Source organism: Bos indicus, chromosome 9 (assembly GCF_029378745.1).
Source record: "Bos indicus isolate NIAB-ARS_2022 breed Sahiwal x Tharparkar chromosome 9, NIAB-ARS_B.indTharparkar_mat_pri_1.0, whole genome shotgun sequence".
In the NCBI taxonomy this organism is placed as follows: Eukaryota; Metazoa; Chordata; class Mammalia; order Artiodactyla; family Bovidae; genus Bos; species Bos indicus.
In genome coordinates this window covers 103,488,070-103,510,974 of record NC_091768.1, presented here as the reverse complement: position 1 = coordinate 103,510,974, position 22,905 = coordinate 103,488,070, and positions in this window count along the sequence as shown.

Here is a 22,905-nt window from a genome sequence, read left to right as displayed (position 1 = left end):
TTCAGTTATCAGCAGGGATATACAGAGAAGGATCTGATTTGAGAACAGGGGGATTTTGCTGTAATTAGAGAAATGAGTTTCGAAGCCGTGGCAGAAAATGCAGGAAAGGTGCCCAGTGGGGAGTGGGAAGGTGTGTCCAGGACCTAGAAGACACCCCCGGCATGAACGGTATATAGACTCTGTATGTAGATTGGTATGTAGACACTGGTGTGGACCAGAGACCACACCCTGCTTAACTGCAGCCCTGTTCCCAGCAATCAAGATAAACGTCTTTGGAAATTTTATTGACTCCTTCAAATCACTAGTTTCTGGTTATTCTATTTATATTTTCCGGCTTCCCTAGTGGCTCAGACGGTAAAGAATCTGCCTGCGATGCAGGAGACGTGAGTTTGATCCCTGCCTAGAGAAGGGAATGGCAACCCACTCCAGTATTCTTCCATGGACAGAGGAGCCTGGCAGGCTAAAGTCCATGGGATCACAATTACATATTGAAAGACTATGACTTATATTCAACACTACAATTCTGCCATTACAATTCACTGTTAAATTTGAGGGTAACTTAATTTTCATGGGATGTGTAGTCATGGTTACTTAAGTAAATGTCATTTAGGAAGCAACAATGGTGGAGCGTTGTTTTGAAAGGAGAAGTTTCTCAAACGCAGAACACATGCTCTCTAATTTATGTTGCTCATGGAGTTTTCAATCTTTTTTACGTTTCATCAAGTACAGAGTGCCAATTGTAGACTCAAATTCAAGGCACTGATTTCAAGTTTCATTTCATTTCAACAAAAATAGGATGATTTGGTTCAAAGAAAAAGATTTCCAAGGATTTCTGGTCATTAAACATTTCTTATAAAGAGCTTTTTCAAAGACTTAATGGTAACTTAATCAAATGCACATGGTTTAACATTTCTTTGCAAATCCAGTGATTGAGGGGAAAACAATTTTGTGCTGAATGCATTTGCCAGAACCTTTCAAAAATAGGTTAAGATGTATTTTGTTGAAAATAAAAGGCTGCTGCTCCCCCATCCCTATCAACAGATATCTCTGTTGAAAACAGGCGAGCCAGGGCCCCAGAGGACCTGACCCTGGGCCAGAAGTGGATTCTCACACAGGAACATCTTCATGATGTTCCAGAAAGCTAACAACTGCCAGTCTGGTCACCATCAAACGGAAGCTTTGCAGCTGACGGAGTTCCAGGCCTTTGGAAAATGATTCTGAGGTTGTTCCAGGAAGGCTTGGTCTCCTATGCCCAGGCCCGAAGGATTGCTGTTACCCATCTCCAAGCTGAGAGCCTGGCATGTTAGCCCAAATCTTAATCCATCACACACCCACACACACACACACACACCCACACACACACACACACACACACTGACACACACAGAGAGACACAGAGACATATGCACACACAGAGAGATACGCACACACACAGAGACTCACACACACAGACACACGCACACAGACACATGCACACACCGAGAGAAACATACACACATATACATACACACCGAGACACACTCACAGAGAGAAACACACACACACACACACACACACACAGACACCCACGCAGAGATCCGCCCCCCCCCCACACACACCACGTTTTGCCTTTTCCCAATTAAACAAAACTGTGCTTTCTTGCATAAATGGATGGCATGAACTTGCATGAGCCAAAATTGGTTAGTACAATGGGGTGGCATCGTGGTTCCCTCTGGGGTGACTGTCGAGGCTGTGAGGAGCCCAGTCCAGAGGGGCAGCTGGAAGGAGACACCTGGTCGTAAGTGGTGGGAGCCCAGGGGCCTTTGGTGTCGCCCCAACACAGCCACGCTGTGGAGTCCTTCACTGCATCCCCGCACCTCCATCGTAAGAGAAATCCAACTGAACTAGAATAGTAAAAAACAGGACTGTTGGATGAGTACAAAAGAAGTGTTAGTCGCTCAGTCGTGTCTGACTCTCTGTGACCCCACGTGCTGTAACCCACCAGGCTCCTCTGTCCATGGAATTTTCCAGGCAAGAACACTGGAGTGTGTTGCCATTTCCTTCTCCAGGGGATCTTCCTGACCCAGAGATCGAACCTGGGTCTCCCACATTGCAGGCGACTCTTTACCAACTGACCCACCAGGGAAGGAAGATGACAAAATTACTGAAAAATCTAACAGAGTCAGGGCTCCATCAGCACTCTCTCCCTGTCCCCCTGTCCGTCTGTCCGTCTCTCAGCATCTCCACGTTTTGTCTTTGCCTCTCCTGTGTCAGCTGCATGCTCTTGTTTACTCCAGAACTGCCTTCACACAGCTGGCCACACAGATGTGAGCTCAGGCTCTCATCCTTAGAGAGCTGGGAGAGAGGGAAAGAAGGCTTCTTCCCCGAGGGTCGCACAGGAAACTCCTGGAGAGCGCGGCCTGTCCTGGCCGGGTCACCGTTTCCTCTGGACCAACCCTTGTTCTTAGGGATAGAGAATGAGATTCACCCAGCCAGTCAGGGCTCCTCCTGGGCTGGAGGGGTTGGGGGCTGAGAGGGAAGGGCCCCCCTGCAAGAAGCAGGTGGTCAGGAAGGAGCCCAATCTCTTTACTGAAGGAGGAAGTGATGACTTCCGTTCACTACAGAAGCAAATAATACTCAGCTGTAATTAATGCCACTGTGTGTGTGTGAGGGTGTGTATATGTGTCTGTGAGGGTGTGTGAGTGTGTGTGTGTGTGTGTGATTTCACCTAGCCATCCTGTCTTCAGAATTCTCTAGGCCTATTAAACTATGAAAATATTTGAGCAGCACGGATTTTTCAAATCATTAGAGTATTTTTTTTTTTTTAATTAGGGTAAATAAATGAGAGAGATCAGAGTTCTTGCAGAGCTGCAAGCCCCACCACCAGAGGGCTGTGGATAGGTCTGGACCCAGAAAAGAGCACCCATTGCTCAGTAGTGTCTGACTCTTTGTGACCCCGTGGACTTAGCCAGCCACGCTCCTCTATCCATGGGATTATCTAGACAAGAGCACTGGAGTGGGTTGCCATTTCTCACTCTGGGGCATCTTCCCAACACTGGGATGGAGCCTGGGTCCCCTGCATTGTGGGCGGATTCTTTACCATCTGAGCCACCTGGGAAGTGCTGAATCCTTGTCCAAATGATGGTGATAGTCTAGTCACAGCTGTAAATGAGCAAAGGGGAAACGTGCTGTGGATTATTCCGATGTGTTCAAAGAGGTGCCCACACCTCTCATCCTCAGTCTCGTCCTTGGATTCTTTCCTTCGAGTGCAAAGGGCATCAGGTTCCACCCCAGTCTCATGCATTAAAAATGAGGTCTCCTTCATCTCTCAGCATCCTCTCTCTCTTGTTGATTGAAGGTATTCATTTAGCACCACTGGGGTCTGAGCAGGATTCCAGGAACATCACATACAGTTTATTCCTCGTGGAGCGAGGTTGATGGAACACCTTCTGCAATGAAGGAAGTTATTCCTTCATCGGCCCACAGGCACTATTTATAACCCCTTCAGTATTTTCTGTGTTGCAGTTAACCAGGCATTTTTATATTAAAATTGTTTAAATATTGGCTTCCATGGTCAGAATATTTTCAAAATTCTGCTTCCTTTTAGTTGAATGCAGTTTTGTTCAATGACATTTGAGTGGCTGCTGGGGACTCTCCCAGCTGCCCTTCTCCGCTTTCCTCACCTCCGTGTCTCTCCTCACCTCCGTGGCTCTTCTCACTTCCCCAAACCCTGTAACCTGCCCTTGTTTGCTGCCCTGTGTGCCCACCTCTTCACCCCAAAGTGGTTTCCAGGAGGCAAGGCTCTCTGTTGGTTCCTCTCTCCCTGGATCTGGCAGGATGTCGGTCTTCGGGGGGTCCCTTTCTAGTTGGGACCGTGGAAGTCTGCACGGTCCCAGGAGATACAGAGCGCCTCTGCTCACTCCAGGGCCAGGTCACCAGGGATCATCTTGGCTGTTTTCTGCATGAAACACATGGGAGCTGGGTCACAGCAGTGCCTCATGTTGAAAGTATGTTTTCCTAATGACCACGCTGTCTTTGAAAAGTAAACTGGCTTTCGTGATTTCACAGAAAGCTGTCTTTCATTATGAACTGAGAAGAGGCTAATCGGAAGATAGCCAAGTGGGATATTTTTAAGTCCCAACCTGCACTGACCAGAAAGCCCAGGGTTTGCTCATGGAAAAGTCCTGACTCTGAGAGAGTCTTGGCTTCTCCCGTTTGCTGCAGGCTCGCAGGGCCAGCAGCCAGGGGCTGGGGAGAAAGCCTCCCGCTTCGCAAGCGGACTGACAGGGGGGCCTGGAGCCCCGGCCTGCGGAGGGGGCACTAGGGTCCCCTGGGGGAACCACCCCTGGAGCCCATCGCCTTCTGGGTCCTGGAGACTGAGGCCGCCTGCTGGCAGCACGTTAGAGAGGCGAGATGGTGTCATTAAGCAGATACTGAAGCCACACTGCACGGCTCGAGGGCAGGACCTTGGCCTTGGGCCACACGGCCTACCCACGGAAGGGGTCGGTGATGGAGTTTTCACTTGGGTTGAGGTTCCCACCTCCAGGGGGCTTAGTTTGTGTTTCTACTAAGGCATCATCTTGAAAAGTATCTTGCGATCCACCTTTCTCATCAAGACGGTAACTAGATTCACTCTGAACCAGATGCTATTTGGCAGGTGCAGAGAGGACACAGGGAAGAGGCCAAATGGATGGTGAGCTTGAAGATCTCAGGTGTCCCCTGCCAGGAAAGTCACCAGCACTCCTGCAAGAAAACACCACATTACTCACCTCATGTAATTCATAAAGTCCCAAATGAAATAACAGGTACTTCATACTGGTTCTCAAATGTGAATGTGTCAAAAAGACTTGAAACATTTTAAAAACACGTTTCCACCACCGTTCTACACATTCACATCTGCATGCGTGACACACACATGTGCACACGTGCACACACATGCATTTGCCTACATGCATAAAGCCAGATACGCACCCACACATGTCTATGCGGGCGTGCTCACACACATATCCAGGCATATGTAATTTGTTTTAGGATGTTTCAGATGGAAATGTTTGCATTTGTGTGACCACAGAGGCCCCACGTTGGCTGGTCTCGGGAGGCCTGCAGCCTAAGGGGTGCTGCCGAGGGGCCTGGCCAAGTCCCTGGGTCTCGGGGACAGAGAACAGAGGTGCAGGAGGCCTAGAGAGCCTCCCCAGCACGCATGGGGCCATCCTTCGCAGGTTCCCGGCTGCGCAGTGGTGACTGTGGAAGAGGAACCAGCGCCATGTGTGGGACGCAACAGAAGTGATTCCCATCCACAAGCTCACAAATTCACACCCTCTTTCCAGGAGATCTGAGGTTCAGGGTCATCGATACCCACTCAGGGCCTCACCGTATGTCGCTGGCGGGGCTCCAGAGGCTCTGGGCCTCGGCCTGTCCACCCCCGACCCCACACGGTCTGTGCGGGGCTCTGAGCTCAGGTGTGGATGTGAGTGGGCAGTACCGTCTGCGGATGCGTGGGGTTCTGGGGGTGGGGGATGTGTCCTGATCCCAGAGGTGGTCGTACAAGTACCTGTGCTTACTTATCAAGCTGCAAATTCCTGATCCGTGTGCACTCTGCAGTGTGTAGGTCTATCTCAGTAATTAAAACAGAAGAGCAGCGTTTCCTCAGAACCAGACTTGGGAGTTAAAACAAACCAGTTCATTCATGACAACAGGCTTCTGGACCGTGGCCCACTCTCGAGAAGAAGTGACAGTGAATGTGCTGGAGACACGCACGCGGCCCCCAGAGACCCAGTGACCTCAGCCGGTGCAGTGCTGGAGCACGCGAGCGTCCTCTCGCTTCATCGAGACTGCGCCGAGACGGTACCTTCCACTGATGCAGGGCCAGGGCTGCTCGTGAATTGATAATGGGGAGACTCGAGAAGCGGGCCCACAGCAGGGAATGTATCTTCGTAGAAAACTGATGAGAAATACGGACTGATGGGAAATGAAATCCCTGCATCCTTTGTAAAGCCCATAAAAGTCACAGTAGAAAACTGCTGTTGCAGTCATTTTTCAACCGAAACCTAACCCTATGTAATTCTGCAGTGATTACATACTTGGGGAATCCTGCGTGATTTTGAGTCCACACTGTCTGAGGCCAGGATCTGAGGCATGATCTCAAGCGAGAAGCCACCACGGTTTTTCAAGCAGGACCTGGGCAGAGGGACACGAAGACATGGTTCCTCACTGAACTTGCCAACAGGAGTTTTCAGGAAGGATCGTCTCGGTGGGAGGGCGGCGCAGCAGGGTCAGCCCCTTCCCTGCTGTAGCTGAAGATGAACTTCACTTATTCCATCCCTCAGTTGCACCTTATATATACAGATGGATTTTGGAAGCAATTCAAGCATGTGTTTATCCTTAGCTCAATCTTGGATGAACTCTACAATTGGATAGAAAGGATTTTCTGTGCATAGATATGAAAAAAATGAAACCAGCTGAAATGACTGCTGGAAATAAATCTTTCACCAATGGCATTAACAAAAAAAGATCTCTTGTTTTCACGAAAAACATGATTTGAAATAAGTGGCAGGGGTTTTCAGGGTCCTGAACTCCTGGTTTTCCCTCTGTAGGAGCATTTTCAGAGCTTGTAATCGATTGCTTGATTTTGCAATCTGAAATCAATGCCTTTTCCTCTGAGATAGGTAAGTTCCAGGGATGATGCCTGTCTTGTTCACAGATAGTCTCCAAGCCTGGGATAGTTTTGGGGCTGTTATCAGGAAGGTTTCAAATCTAGTTAAGATGCTGGATGAGAGCCTGCTGAGAAGGGTGGATGGCAGTGCCCTGGGTGTTACCCAGACCTCCAGGATGCAGGGGCCCTCAATCCAAAGGAGTGTTTAATGGAGTTAGGGAGAAAAGGTTACTGTGTGGGACAATAGTACATAATACAGAAGAGACGGGAGCGGGAGGATGCAGATAGACGGGGGGACTCGGGAATTTTCCAACAAGGGAGCAGCAAAAAAAAAAAAAAAGCCAAACCGGCCTTCTGGAGGACAGTGAGGCTCCCTGTGGACTTGGGGGTGGGCGGGAGGTTGACTGCAGGCGTGGGTAGTCGTGGACAGGGTGGTGTCCAGCCGCGAGCCTGCCCTGACGTGGGCAGGCTAGGAGGCCACGGGAGGTTTGGGATCGAGCGTCACAATGGATCCAGGGGGGATTTTAGGGAAAGCAAGTCCAAACATGAAAGTCAAGGTCAGAAGCAATGGGGTAAACGAGTTTTATCTACTCGGACGGCAGCAATCTGGGACGTTTGCATGGAAGAGCTCATTTGCCATCTGCTGTGGATAATACGGGAATGGAGCGCAGCAAAGCTGACGCGCAGAGCTTTCGTGGTTTTGAGAATGGTGTTCCATCCACAGGAGCCCTGGGGCAGCCATCACAGGACTGAGGAAGAACAGAGAAAGTGGTGGGCTTGGCTTTAAAGTCGTTGCATTTGTGTGAGAACACAGCTTCCTAGCAAGCTGTGTGGCTGTCACAAGTCATCTAACCCCTGATTATCATTATTTTTATTTAGACACATTGCCTGCCAGCTCAGATTCCTTGTGGCTCAAAGTTTTGTGATCCTATGACACATAAACACAGACTTGCCGGAGGATGTGCAGGGCTGGTGGAAGCCGTGAGAGCAGATGAGTTCTCGTGGGGAGAACAGAAGAGAGAGATGGAGACCTAAGCTGAAGCTGGCAGTCAGCACAGATTAAGTGTTTGTGAAAGCAGAGTCTGTTTAAATTTGGGAGGATTTACAGTGAAAGGATAGAAGGGCTGGACCGCTTTACACAGCTGGACATTTGAGAAGGGCTGTATTGAGCTTGAATTTAGCTCATGGAAGAGCGACTTGTACACAACTGTGTTAATAAAAAGGAAAGAAATGAGAAAACATGCTGGTGAAGAGAAAGGAGCATTGACACCGACATCCCGCTGGCAGAAGCCTTGACTTGGATCAACACTTGGTGATAATGGATTTTTTTTTTTTTTCCTACACTCCATTTCCAAAAATGTGCAAATAAGCGAAATTTCTAGCTTTGTAGCCCAAGTCCCTCTGAGAAGCCAGGGGATGATTAAAGTGCCTGGTAAGTGTGCTCAGATGCTGCTGGGAGGATGTGCCCTCACTCTGCTGACTTACTAAGAATACCCGCCACAGGGAGCCGTGCCAGTGTGAAGCCAAGCTGTGCCTGGGGCCAGAAATCTGTGCTCACAGCATGTGACCCAGGGACTGCATTCATCCCAAAGGAAACACTTTATCTGACTCTGTGAAAGACTCCAGAAGTTGGATCCCTAAAAGGAGGGCCCCTCTCCAGATCCACGTGGCAGGATTGGCCTCACCATGTCCTTAGGACTGGCCATGCCACCCGTGTGAACACCAATCTAGGAGGGAGACAGGCTGAGCGCGTGCACTGCTGCTTGCTGAGGACAGAAGCCGTCCTCCTGAGGCTACTTGTAATTCTGAACCTCAGAGTCTGTGAACGTGCTTGGTGACCTATCTCGTCCCCACCCCCCAGGTTATAGTTTCCTGGGCCAGTTTCCCGAATCACTGGCACATGTATTTAGGCCTCCTCCTCCCACCAGGGGTCCAGGGAGCTAAGACTCATAGCCCTAGCTCCTACTATTTACTTGGGCATATCAGAGATGTGTCTAATAATACAAATAACATGAACAGAATTGATGTAAATTACAGCTGTGTAATCTCATTTAGTTTCACTGAGTTAGACAAGGCTGTGGTCCGTGTCATCAGATTGGCTAGTTGTCTGTGATTGTGGTTTCAGTCTGTCTGCCCTCTGATCCCCTCTCTCAATGCCTACCGTCTTACTTGGGTTTCTCTTACCTTGGACGCACAGTCTCTCTTCACGGCTGCTCCAGCAAAGCGCAGCCACCTCCTTACCTCTGCTGCGGGTTAGCTCCTCTTGGCCGCCGCCCCTGCCCTCAGGCCCGGGGTAGCTCCTCTCGGCCGTGCTCACGTGCCCTTTGCCAACAAACGTCCGACTAGTCAAGGCTATGGTTTTTCCAGTGGTCACATACGGATGTGAGAGTTGGACTATAAAGAAAACTGGGCGCAGAAGAGTCGATGCTTTAGAACTGTGGTGTTGGAGAAGACTCAAGAGTCCCTTGGACTGCAAGGAGATCCAACCAGTCCATCCTAAAGGAGATCAGTCCTGGGTGTTCATTGGAAGGACTGATGTTGAAGCTGAAACTCTGATACTTTGGCCACCTGATGCAAAGAGCTGACTCATTTGAAAAGACCCTGATGCTGGGAAAGATTGAGGGCAGGAAGAGAAGGGGATGACAGAGGATGAGATGGTTGGATGGCATCACCAACTCAATGGACATGGGTTTGGGTGGACTCCTGGAGTTGGTGATGGACAGAGAGGCCTGCGTGCTGTGGTTCAGGGGTCGCAAAGAGTTGGACACAACTGAGCGACTGAACTGAACTGAATTGAATCTCATTTATAGTAAGAGCTCCTCATACTAATATAAAATTCACCATTTTGTTAAATTTACCTTAATCTATGAATTAAGCTGTGTTTAATGTTGTCTGTAGTTGTTGATGCCAGTTCTTCCCATTTCTTCTAGTTTGCATGTGTTTGCATCCACGGTATACTGTAGGCTTTGCTAAGTACTCCTCGTAGAGAATATGAGATTTGCAACTCTAGGTTTCCCTGATAGCTCAGTTGGTAAAGAATCCACCTGTAATGCAGGAGACCCTGGTTTGATTCCTGAGTCTGGAAGATCCGCTGGAGAAGGGATAGGCTACCCACACCCATATTCTTAGGCTTCTCTGGTGGTTCAGCTGGTAAAGAATTGGCCTGCAATGAGGGAGACCCTGGTTTGATCCCTGGGTTGGGAAGATCCCCTGGAGAAGGGAAAGGCTACCCACTCCAGAATTCTGGCCTGGAGAATTCCAGGGACTGTATAGTGCATGGGGTTGCAAAGAGTCAGACACGACTGAATGGCTTTCGCTTTCACTTTCAGCTGTAATCTGCTGTTACCCTTACTGGAGTCTTATGAAGTGGTAGTTAAGCACGGAGGAGGGAGAATGCAGTATTATTTTTTGTTTTAGAAGGTTTCTGCTCCTGACCTCTGACTTTGCTGAGTGTCTATTTGTTTCCTCCGTCTTTAAGTGAGACAGGTAGAGCTAGAATGGGCTGCAGTTGGGTAACTGTCCTCTCCTTGGCTCTGAAAAACATGTGTGTGTGTGCATATCGCCAGACGTGCTACTGAACTCACATGCAAAAATCTACTGTTAGTGAAGATTCAGGAGCCAGGGAGAGGAGAACTATAGCTTTTTCTATCATTAAAAGAAAGCCAAAGCCTACTTAATTGTATCATGTGTTATACAATACTCAAGGATCTTTTCAGAACATAGTCTAGTCAAGCGTATACAGAAATAGAGACCATTGTACTAAACATGCAGAAAAGTGACTGAATTTCTCCTGAAGCGTCACTGAGCACCTGGACATTCCCGAGAAGCTCCTAAGAACTGTTCTGTTTACAAGAAGACCTGAGTGTAAGCAAGACCATGTGGATGATGGTAGCACCCGCTCAGCCCTCAACCCCTTCTGAGCAGTCTCTGTGCCCATGGTTAATAAAGGCAATTGCTAAGTACAGGATCCACGTGGGCAAGTTTCAGTATCGGTTCTGTTCACAGAACAAAAGCCCGGCATGAAATAGACACTCAACAGTATTTGCTGCAGAAAAGCCGATGATGAAACTTAGAGAGTTGGGTAGAAAGAGGTGTGGAAAGAGCATGGGGATGCCCCCAGCTTCTAAGGGGAGCCAAACACCTCAGAATAAGTGATACACTCCCTTCTAATGTTAGAGAAATGGACGCGAGTGCTATGTTTACGGAACTGAATGGAGAAACGTGTATGATACAGAGTATCTGCTATAAATGATACTGTGTGTTTTGAATGAAAATAAGGCGAAGGCATTGTTTTCTTAAGTGACGAGTGTGACTGCTTGGCAGGTCTCAAAGTGATGACATAGTGCGCCTAACTCGGTCCTTTCGAAACGTCCCTCATGTGCAGTGCAGGTCACGCGTGTCTGGTAGGGGCGTAAGCTCTGATTTCCACTGTTTGAGTGTCTATAACACCCTCTTTCCACCCCAGCACCCTGGCTACCAGTGCCTGCACGCTCTCACCAGAGTGCACAGCGTTCGTGTTTCCCGGGACCACATCCCCGGATCCCAAGCCCACGGCTGTTCTCACGCTGCGCCCCCCACCCGCCCGCCTCCATATTACCAATTCCCGTGTCCCAGCTGTGCACCTGACCCCCAAGTCTACACCCTAATGCCATCCTCTCCCAGAATTTCAGCTCGCAGGCTTACGCTTCAGTTTCCTCTGAGAGAAAACTGAGGTAATAGTACCCGTCTCTGGCAGTCTCTATGACAATTCAGTGAGTTAGTATGCGTAAATTACTGGGGAAATCGCCAAGCACATAACTGGTAACAACAGCTCACAGTTCGGTTGCCCCAGTGACCTCTCATGCCCAGCTGTGTGCATTCTGTCTCTTCAGTCCTGACTCTTCGCAAGCCCATGGACTGTAGCCCGCCAGGCTCCTCTGTCCATGAGATGCTCCAGGCAAGAACACTGGAGGGGGTTGCCATGCCCTCCTCCAGGGGTCTTCATGACCCAGGGACCAAGCCCAGGTCTCTTCTGCTTCTCGAATTGGCACGCATGTTCTTCACCACTAGCACCACCTAGGAGGCCCCTTGCGCTCAATATTTCAAGTTCAAGTCATCGTTCTCCTCAGAGATGTGCACCTGGTGAATTACACCCCAGCCGATCATGTCTTCACCCACTGGATGACCCAGGCTGAGAGTCACCGATGCGTTACCACTGGCTGCTCCCCTTCTCTCCATGCCAATAAATTACCTAGTCTTATTAATTCTGGGTTACAGGTACATCCTGAGTTTATGTCAACCTCCTCACCATCCCTTGGGTTTCTCCATAAAGTGCTAGATTAACCAGTACCTTCCAATCAGCCCCTCCAATCCAGGCAAGTCTCTCTCAGACTGTACCTCTATAGATGCCAAAATTACAAGTCGGACTCACTTATTATCCTTTGTGCTTTTCACCAATTTCCCATGATCTTCAGGATAAATCAACAACTCATCGGCATGACCTTGACCCAGTCCCTCCCGTACACCTAACCCGGATCACCACGCCTGGCTCCTCTTATCCAGTGTGCATATGGTTATTTAACATCTGATACTTGGTGCTTATTTTCAAATGCATGTTTAATAGCTCCATCTCCTCTTTATGTAATATATGTCTTGCTTTTAGCATCTTGCTAAGTTTTTATCACCCTCTATTTTCCCATATCACCTGTTCATTAAAGACACAAAGATGAGGTGTGTGCTGCAGTCCAGCTAAGCAGACCATTAAGGCTGGATACTTTAATATAGAAGAGCAGACATCTTTGTTCTTAGAAGTAAATGTTTTCTCCTCTTCTATTTGGAATGCATCTTTCACCAAGTACTACATTCTTTGCCTTCTAACCTCCTCCAATATTCTTGTGCCCAATCTTTAAAGTTTTATTTTTTGCTTACACAGAACATTTTAGCCACAATTTCATCTGAAACAAGCTCCAAAAAACACTTAGAAAACCTCACAGTCTTAACTAAATGCAGTAATCATGAAAATATTCTTTAAAAAATAGGGTTTTTTTCCTTAAATAAATTCACAAAGTATTCTCTTCTCTCTTCCAGGATGTAAGAAAATATATTTCATTATTTTATCTCCCAGGATAACGTAGTTTACTGAACTATTTAAGGAAAATTACAGATAGAACTAATTCGTCACACAGCTTCTCTTCCAAAAGTTTTGATGGGAGAGATCCTGCAGCAGACATGAACAGACTGACAAAACCACTTCGGAGACGAGAGCCTCGGCGGGAGAAGAAGATGCGGTCGTCTGTTGCGCAAGAGTTTTACAAATATAAAGCAAAAGTGACTTAGAAGACATCAAAAACAACACAAAACAAAAACCTAAGAGGAGAAAGAAAGCCAGAGCGGCCCAGAAAGCAAAACAGAGCTCAGGGGGAAAACATCCAGTTACAGATAAGACCTCGTGTTTGCTTCTTGGTCTAAATTCCAATCTCATTTCTGGGCCAAGATTTTGGGAGGGGTTTGATGCCTCTCCTTGGAACCAGAGTTATTTGCAGAGCCATTTTTAAAAAGATAGTGCATTCTAAGGGTCATCAGTTTTCAATGAACTTGTACAAATATTTCATTTCTAAAGCATGTAGTCATATTTTTAGGGTTGGCGTTTGGGAATATTTCTGAATGTCTGTGGAATTTTCTTTTCTTCTCATGGTAGTCTTATCAAACTAAATAAAAAAGGACTTTCCCACTTACTTGTGTGTGTGTGTTTGTGTGTAGAGGGAAAAAGGAGAACAGCTCATGAAGAAGTTCTTGAAAATATGGAGGAATTTGTGATCTTCTATGAAAACATCGCTGTGTATCACTTAGACTCTTCAAAAATGAGATTAGATAGAAAATTTATCCTCATTTCCATTGCTTTCTAAGGGTAATAGGAACATTAAGCTTCATAATTCTTTGAAGCAAGACATTAAAAAATTTGTATATTATACTTTCTGAAACAGTTGGTAGCACATCAGTTAGACGGGCTTATGGGTTATAATAATGCCTTTCATTCCCATGGACGGAGGAGCCTGGTGGGCTGCAGTCCATGGGGTCGCTAAGAGTCGGACATGACTGAGAGACTTCACTTTCACTTTTCACTTTCATGCATTGGAGAAGGAAATGGCAACCCACTCCAGTGTTCTTGCCTGGAGAATCCCAGGGACAGGGGAGCCTGGTGGGCTGCTGTCTCAGGGGTCGCACAGAGTCGGACATGACTGAAGCGACTTAGCAGCAGCAGCAGCTCATGTTTATTCTAATCAAGGAGTAGTTCAACAAGCATTTAAAAGCATTTTTTTTTTTTAAAAAATAGCTAACTCATCATAGGTAAACATATTTAGAGAAACCATATTAATTAAACAGATACGCTATCGACGTCTACTATGAATTGTTGGTGCTGTTTAGTCACTAAGTCACGTCCTACCCTTTGAAATCCCATATGCTGTAGCCCCCCAGGCTCCTCTGTCCACAGGGTTGCCCAGGCAAGAATACTGGAGTGGGTTGCCATGCCCTTTCCCAGGGGATCTTCCTGACCCGGGGATCAAGCCTGTGTGCCCTGCCCTGGCAGGCGGGTTCTTCACCACTGAGCCACTGGGGAAGCCCCACATGTTCTGTAACACAAATGTGGTTTCAGTGCGCAAGGAAAATGTGGCTGTGCTTTGTGTCACTGAAGTGGTTTCTCACCAGCTGCCGCTTACCGCAGCCGTGGTGTGTAGACCTGGAGCCTCGAAGGGTGCGTGAGACGCGCAGACATGACCATCAGATGGCGTGAAGGCGCAGGGAGGGGAGACGAATCGCACACGGGTGTGCTGGCTCCTGCCTCTGCAGTCCGTCCCCAGATGCACCTTTGAGAAGTCATTCAAGGTCACGGGAGCGCGGGGGAGGTCCTGGAGGCCTTCAGGACGGAGGGAAGCTAATTGGCCACGTGCGATGGAATCTTAGCCCAGAGCTTATCGCAGTGGTGACAGCTAATTGAGTTAGCCCCCGCCGTGTTGGTTATGCTGACACGCTCACAGTCGTCTATGATTACTTAACAACCACACACTCTGAGTCACCCACCAGCCCCACAGAGCCTGGAGTTAGTAACACTGTACAGACCAGAGGATTCAAAACATCTTCCTTCCTACTCAGTATCCAAAATATTAAACATAAAGCAGGCTGGAAAAGCATTGCCTGTTTCCACAGTCAGTGGTTGTTATGATGTAAGATATTTGATGTTAGGCTACACTCTAATTCACACTCCTTATTGATATTTTAAAATAATACTACTTGATAATGGAAGTAACAAAGAACTCCAAAGGAAAACATGCCCAGAGGAAGCGTTCCTGACCTTTGAGAATGTTCACAAGTGGCGGATACAAGAAGGCACCGCTGGATCTCCTTGGGGGTCAGAGAGCCACGCAAGCGTCCCGGGTACCGAGACCGTGTCCTGAAATCCTGCCAGCAAGAGGACGAAGCTTCCCAAAGAGTATCAGCCTCTTCAAAGTCAAAGTGAGAGAGTTCAGCCAAGCTGTTAGCAGCAGTAGACCCGGCAGGACGGACGGGAGTCTGGAAGAGGACCCAGGGCCGCAGGGAACAGTCGTTTACTTATCCTGATCCGACCCCAGCTTTCTGGGGAGAAAGAAGAAATAAGAAAAAGGCAGAGAAGCAAGAACTGAAAAACAGACTTTGCGCAGTTTTGCTTCTGTTCCTGGAGCCTGGGATCGAGGGCCCCAGTACGGCCGAATCCGGCCTTCCAGATCAGTCGTATGCGACAGGGTATTAACAGGCCAGTTCTCTGCTGTGCTTCACCGTAGGTGCGGGGGGACAAGGCTGCCCGAGGGGCAGCTCGTTCCTATCAAAGAGCTGTGTGGCTCCAGGTCACCGTGATGCTTGGTGAAATACCTTCACTTTCTCACTTTATCCATCAGGCACAGAAAAGAGCTCACGTCTTCTGAAACAAACAAATCGATTGCAGCTATTAAAACATGAGACTCTCTTATAGCCCAGTGCCCTTCCACAGACCATGTTCAGCACATCATAAAAAGTCATATGATACAAAAAGTAACATGAGGCTTACAAACAAGGGAAGAGAATCGACACAATGGCTTGCAGGGTCCAGAAAGGGAACTGGCAAACGGGAGTTTAATTTTAGCAACAATTGTAAACACACTCAAGAGTTTATATGAGAAACGGGAAAGGCAGGGTGAACGGACTGGGGAGAGAGGAGAAAACGATAGCTTAGGAAATGGGACAAAACAAATTCTAAATCACAAAATTACAACGTCTGAAGTCAAAACAACAGAATGGAAAATGCTGGAGAGAGATGGATAAATCTGAAAAGAGACCCAGACAGAAACTAAACTGAAGCTCAGGAAAAATCCAGATTGATGAAAGCTGACTCGAGCGCCGCGTGAAGAGCTCTCACATGCTGGTCAAGATCTCAGGAGAGGAGGAAGGGACCAGAGCAGAAGAGTTCTCACATGCTGGTCAAGATCTCAGGAGAGGAGGAAGGGACCAGAGCACAAGAGCTCTCACATGCTGGTCAAGATCTCAGGAGAGGAGGAAGGGACCAGAGCAGACAGACTCTTGGAGAAAAAGCAGGTAAAAATGTCTCAAACTTGGTGAAAAATAAACCTTTATATATAAGATACCCAACAAAAGTGGAATAGATGCAAAGAAATCCATAGCTATGCACAGCATAATTGTGATGTATGAACAAAAATAAATTCTAAAAATAGCCAGAGAGAAGTAAAAAAAAACACTTACACCTAAGGCACCATTGATAACACTGACAATGTAAGAACTCCACCAGTATGGTGAAAGAAAGGGGGAAAATCAGCTATTGGGATCCATTACCTGCAAAATTATCTTTCAAAATGAAGGGAGAGAAAGTCTGTTTAAAAGAGTCTACTATCAGAGAAATTACTCCTCAAGAAGAAAGGGGCATATATCATTTCAAATAATACAAGCTGAGGGAATTTGCCTCCAGCTGAACTGTACTATAAGAAATAGTGAAGGCATTTCTTTGGGCAGAAGAGGAATTATTACAGCTAGCTCTTCAGGATGGATTCCAGGGCTGGTGAATTTATGCATACATGGTTGTCGTTCAGTCACTAAGTTATGTCTGACCCTTTGCCATCTCATGGACTGCAGCACGCCAGGCTGCTCTGTCCTCCACTGTCTCCCAGAGTTCCCTCAGAGTCATGTCCATTGAGTCGGTGATGCTATCTAACCATCTCATTCTCTTTTTGTCCTCAATCTTTCCCAGCATCAGGATCTTTTCCAGTGAATCGGCTCTTCGCATCAGGCGGCCAAAATATTGGAGCTTCAGCTTCAGCATCAGTCCTTCCAATAAATATTCAGGGTTGATCTTCTTTAGGATGGACGGGATCTATTTCCTTGCAGTCCAAGGGACTCTCAAGAGTCTTCTCCAACACCACAATTTGAAAGCATCATTTCCTTGGAGCTCAACCTTATTTATGCTCCAGCTCTCACATCTGCACATGACTACTGGAAAAACCATAGCTTTGACTAAACAGATCTTTGCCAACCTAGTGGTATCTCTGCTTTTTAATATGGTATCTGTTTGCCATAGCTTTCCTTCCAAGGAGCAAGAGTCTTTTAATTTCATGGCTGCATTTGCCATCTGCAATGATTTTGGAGCCCAAGAAAATAAAATCTGTCACTACTTCCAGTTTTTCCCCTTCTATTTGCCATGAAGTGATGGGACTGGATGCCATAATATTAGTTTTTTGAAAGCTGAATTTCAAGCTAGCTTCTTTTACTCTCCTCTTTCACCCTCATCAAGAGGCTATTTAGTTCATCTTTGCTTTCTGCCATTAGAACGGCATCATTTGTATATTTGAGGTTGTTGATATTTCTCCCTGAAATCTTGATTCCAGTTTGTGATTCATCTAGACCAGCATTTTGCATGATATACTTTGCATGTAAGTTAAATAAGCGTATTTTGTTGTTCAGTTGCTCAGTCGTGTCCGACTCTGTGACCGCAAGGGCTGCAGCACTCCAGGCTCCCCTGTCTATCTCCATCTCCCAGAGCTTGGTCAAAACCAAGAAAACCATCCCCAAGAAAAAGAAATGCAAAAGGCAAAATGATTGAGGAGGGCTTACAAACAGCTGAGAAAAGAAGAGAAGCAAAAGGCAGAGGAGAAAAGGAAAGATATACCCATCGGAATGCAGAGTTCCAAAGAATAGCAAAGGAGAGAGAAAAAAGCCTTCCTAAGTGAACAATGCAAAGAAATAGCAGAAAACAACAGAATGGGAAAGACTAGAGATCTCTTCAAGAAAATTACAGATACCAAGGAAACACATCATGCAAAAATGGGCACAAAAAAAGGACAGAAATTGTATGGACATAACAGAAGCAGAAGACATTAAGAAGAGCTGGCAAGAATACACAGTAGATCTATATAAATAAGGATATGCATACATGTAAAAATACTAATTCTTCTTTTCCTTAATTTTTAAAAAGTAAATTGACTTAAGGGAAAACTATGATATGGTATGGTGAGATTTACTTCATATGTGCTATTAAAATATATGGAAACTTGGGTAAACTCATGTTTTGCCTCGTAGTCACGAGGCCTTTCCTGTAAAATAACTCTCCCTGATCGCAATGCTCTTTAATGTTGTCATGCTGTGCGTCCAACTCTTGGGGCCCCAGGGACGGTAGCCCGACAGGCTCCTCTGCCCATGGGATTCTCCAGGTGAGAACACTGGAGTGGGTTGCCATGTCCTTCTCCAGGGGATTTTCCCGACCCAGGGATTGAACTCGAGCCTCCCGAGTCTCCTGCATTGCAGGGGGACTTTTTATTGCCGAGCTACCAGGGAATCTCCTTTTAAAGTTTGAATCTCCATTAATAATTTTTCTGTGTTTCATTCTGAAGAAGTAATGGGAATGTTATAGAGGATGTGGGGGCATGAAACTTGGTATTAGGAAGTCTGGAATAATTAATTAAAGTGCAGAAACCTCCATGTGTCTGGACTGAGCCGGTGGAGCTCACAGGTAGTAAATACTCCCCAGGGATGGAGGCTCGCTTGCGAGGTGCCTGTGAGGAGCACGGACACCTGCCCAGGACCAAGGACAGGCTGACAGCAAGTACGGGCTGAGACACCTCTTGACCGGGGCAGAGTTTTCCATGTTGCTCCTCCGCACTGGGAGCCCAAACTGCATTCCCACCTTCCCACTGGGTAAACGCTTCCTTCTTTACTTTTTCTTTGTCCCAAAGAGTTGACGTAACCAAGTGTGGAGGCTGACTTACATCTAAGCATGGTTTGTTCTTGTCTTAGTTTAATGTGGCGTCTACACTGCAGACCCTGCTGAGTTACTGGGTATTTTAGGCACTCCCCTTTGGGGAGGGATTACAGCAGAGCACTATGGACTGAGCGCCCGCTTCCCCCAGATTCGTGTGTTGAGATTCTAACCCCAACAGGAAGACATCTGCAGGAGGTGACTAGGGTTGGGTAGGCTGTGAGCGTGTGGCCCCGATGGGGTCTGTGCTTTAACAGAAGAGACCACGGGGGCACCGCCTGCAGGGTCATCAGGGGACACCGTGGACGCTGGGGCAGACCCGGGCCGTCCAGTCTCCAGGAGCCTGAGTATGGGTCTGTTTAAGGCCCCAGACTGTGGCATTTCATGATGGCGGCCCAAACAGACTACAGAGAGCTAGACCGTGTCCTAAGCTTGACTCACTAAATGACTCATTCATCATTTCCAGTGCAAAGAGATTTACATCAATTTAGGATTTGAAAAGAAAACATCAACATCATCATCGTGCTATCACGTTGATAAAATTTTCAACAATATACTAGGGTTCAAGTATGAATATTAATGCACGTGTGTATATCATCGTCCTAAAAGATGATGCTGGTAAAGCGCTGCACTCAATATACCAGCAAATCTGGAAAACTCGGCAGTGGCCACAGGACTGGAAAAGGTCAGCTTTCATTCCAATCCCAAAGAAAGGCAATGCCAAAGAACACTCAAACTGCCGCACAATTAACACTCATCTCACACGCCAGCAAAGTAATGCTCAAAATTCTCCAAGCCAGGCTTCAACAGTACATGAACTGTGAGCTTCCAAATGTTCAGGCTGGATTTAGAAAGGCAGAGGAACCAGAGATCAAATTGCCAACATCCGTTGGATCATAGAAAAACCAAGAGAATTCCAGAAAAACATCTATTTCTGCTTTATTGACTACACCAAAGCCTTTGAGTGTGTGGATCACAACAAACTGTGGAAAATTCTGAAAGAGATGGGAATACCAGACCACCTAACCTGCCTCCCAAGAAATCTGTATGCAGGTCAAGAAGCAACAGTTAGAACTGGACATGGAACAACAGACTGGTTCCAAATTGGGAAAGGAGTACATGAAGGCTGTATGTTGTCACCTTACTTATTTAACTTATACTCAGAGTACATCATGTGAAATGCTGGGCTGGATGAAGCACAAGCTGGAATGAAGATTTCCGGAGAAATATCAATAACCTCAGATATGCAGATGACACCACCCTTATGGCAGAAAGTGAAGAGGAACTAAAGAGCCTCCTGATTAAAGTGAAAGAGGAGAGTGAAAAAGCTGGCTTAAAACTCGACATTCAAAAATCAAAGATCATGGCATCTGGTCTCATCACTCTATGGCAACTGGAAGGAGAAACAATGGAAACAGTGGTAGATTTTATTTTGAGGGGCTCCAAAATCACTGCATATGGTGACTGCAGCCATGGAATTAAAAGATGCTTGCTCCCTGGTAGAAAAGCTATGACCAACCTAGACTGCATATTAAAAACCAGAGATACTACTTTTCCAACAAAGGTCCGTCTAGTCAAGGCTATGGTTTTTCCAGTGGTCATGTATGGATGTGAGAGTTGGACAATAAAGAAAGCTGAGCACTGAAGAATTGATGCTTTTGAACTGTGGTGTTGGAGAAGACTCTTGAGAGTCCCTTGGACTGCAAGGAGATGCAACCAGTCCATCCTAAAGGAAATCAGTCCTGAATATTCATTGGAAGGACTGATGCTGAAGCTGAAACTCCAATTCTTTGGCCACCTGATGAGAAGAACTGACTCATTGGAAAAGACCCTGATGCTGGAAAAGATTGAAGGCAGGAGGAAAAGGGGAAGACAGAGGATGAGATGGTTGGATGGCATCACCGACTCAATGGACATGAGTTTGAACAAGCTCTGAGAGCTGGTGATGGACAGGGAAGCCTAATGTGCTGCAGTCCATGGGGTTGCAGAGTCAAACATGACTGAGTGACTAAACTGAACTGGTTACATGTGTGTATGTACATGCACAATTATATCATGCTGCATATAGAGTTAATAGATATTTTATGTAAAATATATCATCAATGTTTACCACTTAATTTGTTCAAAACATAATTTGTATGTGAATATATGGTGATCTGATTATTTCTTCCTTCTTAACATAATTTTTTAATGCATATATTTTTGGCTGCACCTTGCCTTTGCTGCTGACGGTGGGCTTCTCTCCACTTGCGGTGTGCAGCCTTCTCATCGTGGGGGCTCCTCCTGTGGAGCGTGGGTCCTGGAGTGAGAGCTCGGTGGCGGTGGCTCCCAGGCCTAGTTGCTCCGCGGGCAGCAGGTAGGATCTTCGCAGACCAGGGATCGAGCCCACAGCCCCTCACTGGCAGTGTCTCAACTTATATAGACTGCCAGGGAAGTCTGTATTCTTCCTTATTCTTGGACATGTTACTTTACCCATTCTGACTCTATTATTTAATATAGTCATGAACATAATGATGTTTAAACTACTGAATCTCTGTGACATTTATTTTACCCACAATTTTAATATTTTTATTTTATATTATTGCACATGCATAGTCCATGCACGCACAGTTTTTAAAATAAAATGAGTCTTCATATGCACACCACACAGCTTAAGCTGTAGAACGTTTTCCATACATGTGAGACTCATGGCTCACCTCTCCAAAAGCATCTGTTTTCCTCCAATCTCTCCTCCACCCAAGTAAAAGCTAATCTAAATTTTATATTAACCATTCCCTCTTTTAAAATGATGTTGCTGCTTTTTATATAATTTACTGTTCAGCCTTCTTGCATTTCAAACAGCCAATAAATGGATTGATACTGTACTTATTCTTCTAGAATTCGTTTTTCACTCATCTGGTTGTTGATAGCCATCTAAGGTGGAAAGTGTGCCTGTAAACTAGCAACTTTTACGGATGTTTACTTCTCCATTCTGTGTCTTTCCCTTCTTCATGCCTTACCTGTTGGTGGACACTGGGCGTTTCTCCACCTTTCCGCCTTGGTCCTTCTTCATGCCTTACCTGTTGGTGGACACTGGGCGTTTCTCCACCGTTCTGCCTTGGTGAAAAGACTGCTCCGCACATTCTTACAGTGGCCTTGGGGACAAGGACAAGAATTGCTCTCAAGTCTGAGGATTATTTTCCAAACTGGAGGCTGACCCCTTAGTGTGTCATGAGATCAGTGTAACCGATGGTGAAGTATCCTTTTTATAAAAAATAAATGTATTAGAAAAGAAGCAATGAAAAGACAAAGACGGGGATGAGGGGAGGAAAAATAAAAGAGAAAGAATCAGATTTTAGCCACAAACGAAGAGAAAAAGTTGTTTTGTGAACTTCCTCATTGGAGGTCTATGTTCAGGCTTATGATATCAAATGCTTTCCTAACTGGGTCATACATTAAAAGTGGCTGAAAGGCCCGGTCTGAGAGCGTGCTCTTTGAGTGGGACTCGAGCATCGCCGAGAGGTGTTGGGTTTAGTCGCACAAGATGCGTCTCTGTGCAGCGGTGTCAGCTTCGCTGGGAGGTGGGGCGAGGCGGCCTCAGATCCTCCAGCACCTCTTCAAAGTCTTGACGGTCAAGCAGGTGGTGACAAGGCCCATCCTTCACTGGCTCCAGCAGGTGGTGACGAGGCCCATACTTCAGTGGCTCCCAGCAGGTGGTGACGAGGCCCATCCTTCAGTGGCTCCCAGCAGGTGGTGATGAAGCCCATCCTTCACTGGCTTCCAGCAGGTGGTGACGAGGCCCATCCTTCACTGGCTCCCAGCAGGTGGTGACGAGGCCCATCCTTCAGTGGCTTCCAGCCGTTTCCAGGTCTGAGTTGACGTCACCTGTCCTCGCTCTCTCCACCTGCAGGAAGCGCCGTGTCGGGGTCCCTGGAGTCTCCCGTGAGGCGTGTTGGCCGTGCTGTGCTTGGTTCTCTGTCATGTCTGACTCCACGACTCTATGGACTGTATGGAGCCCGCCAGGCTCCTCTGTCCTTGGGGACTC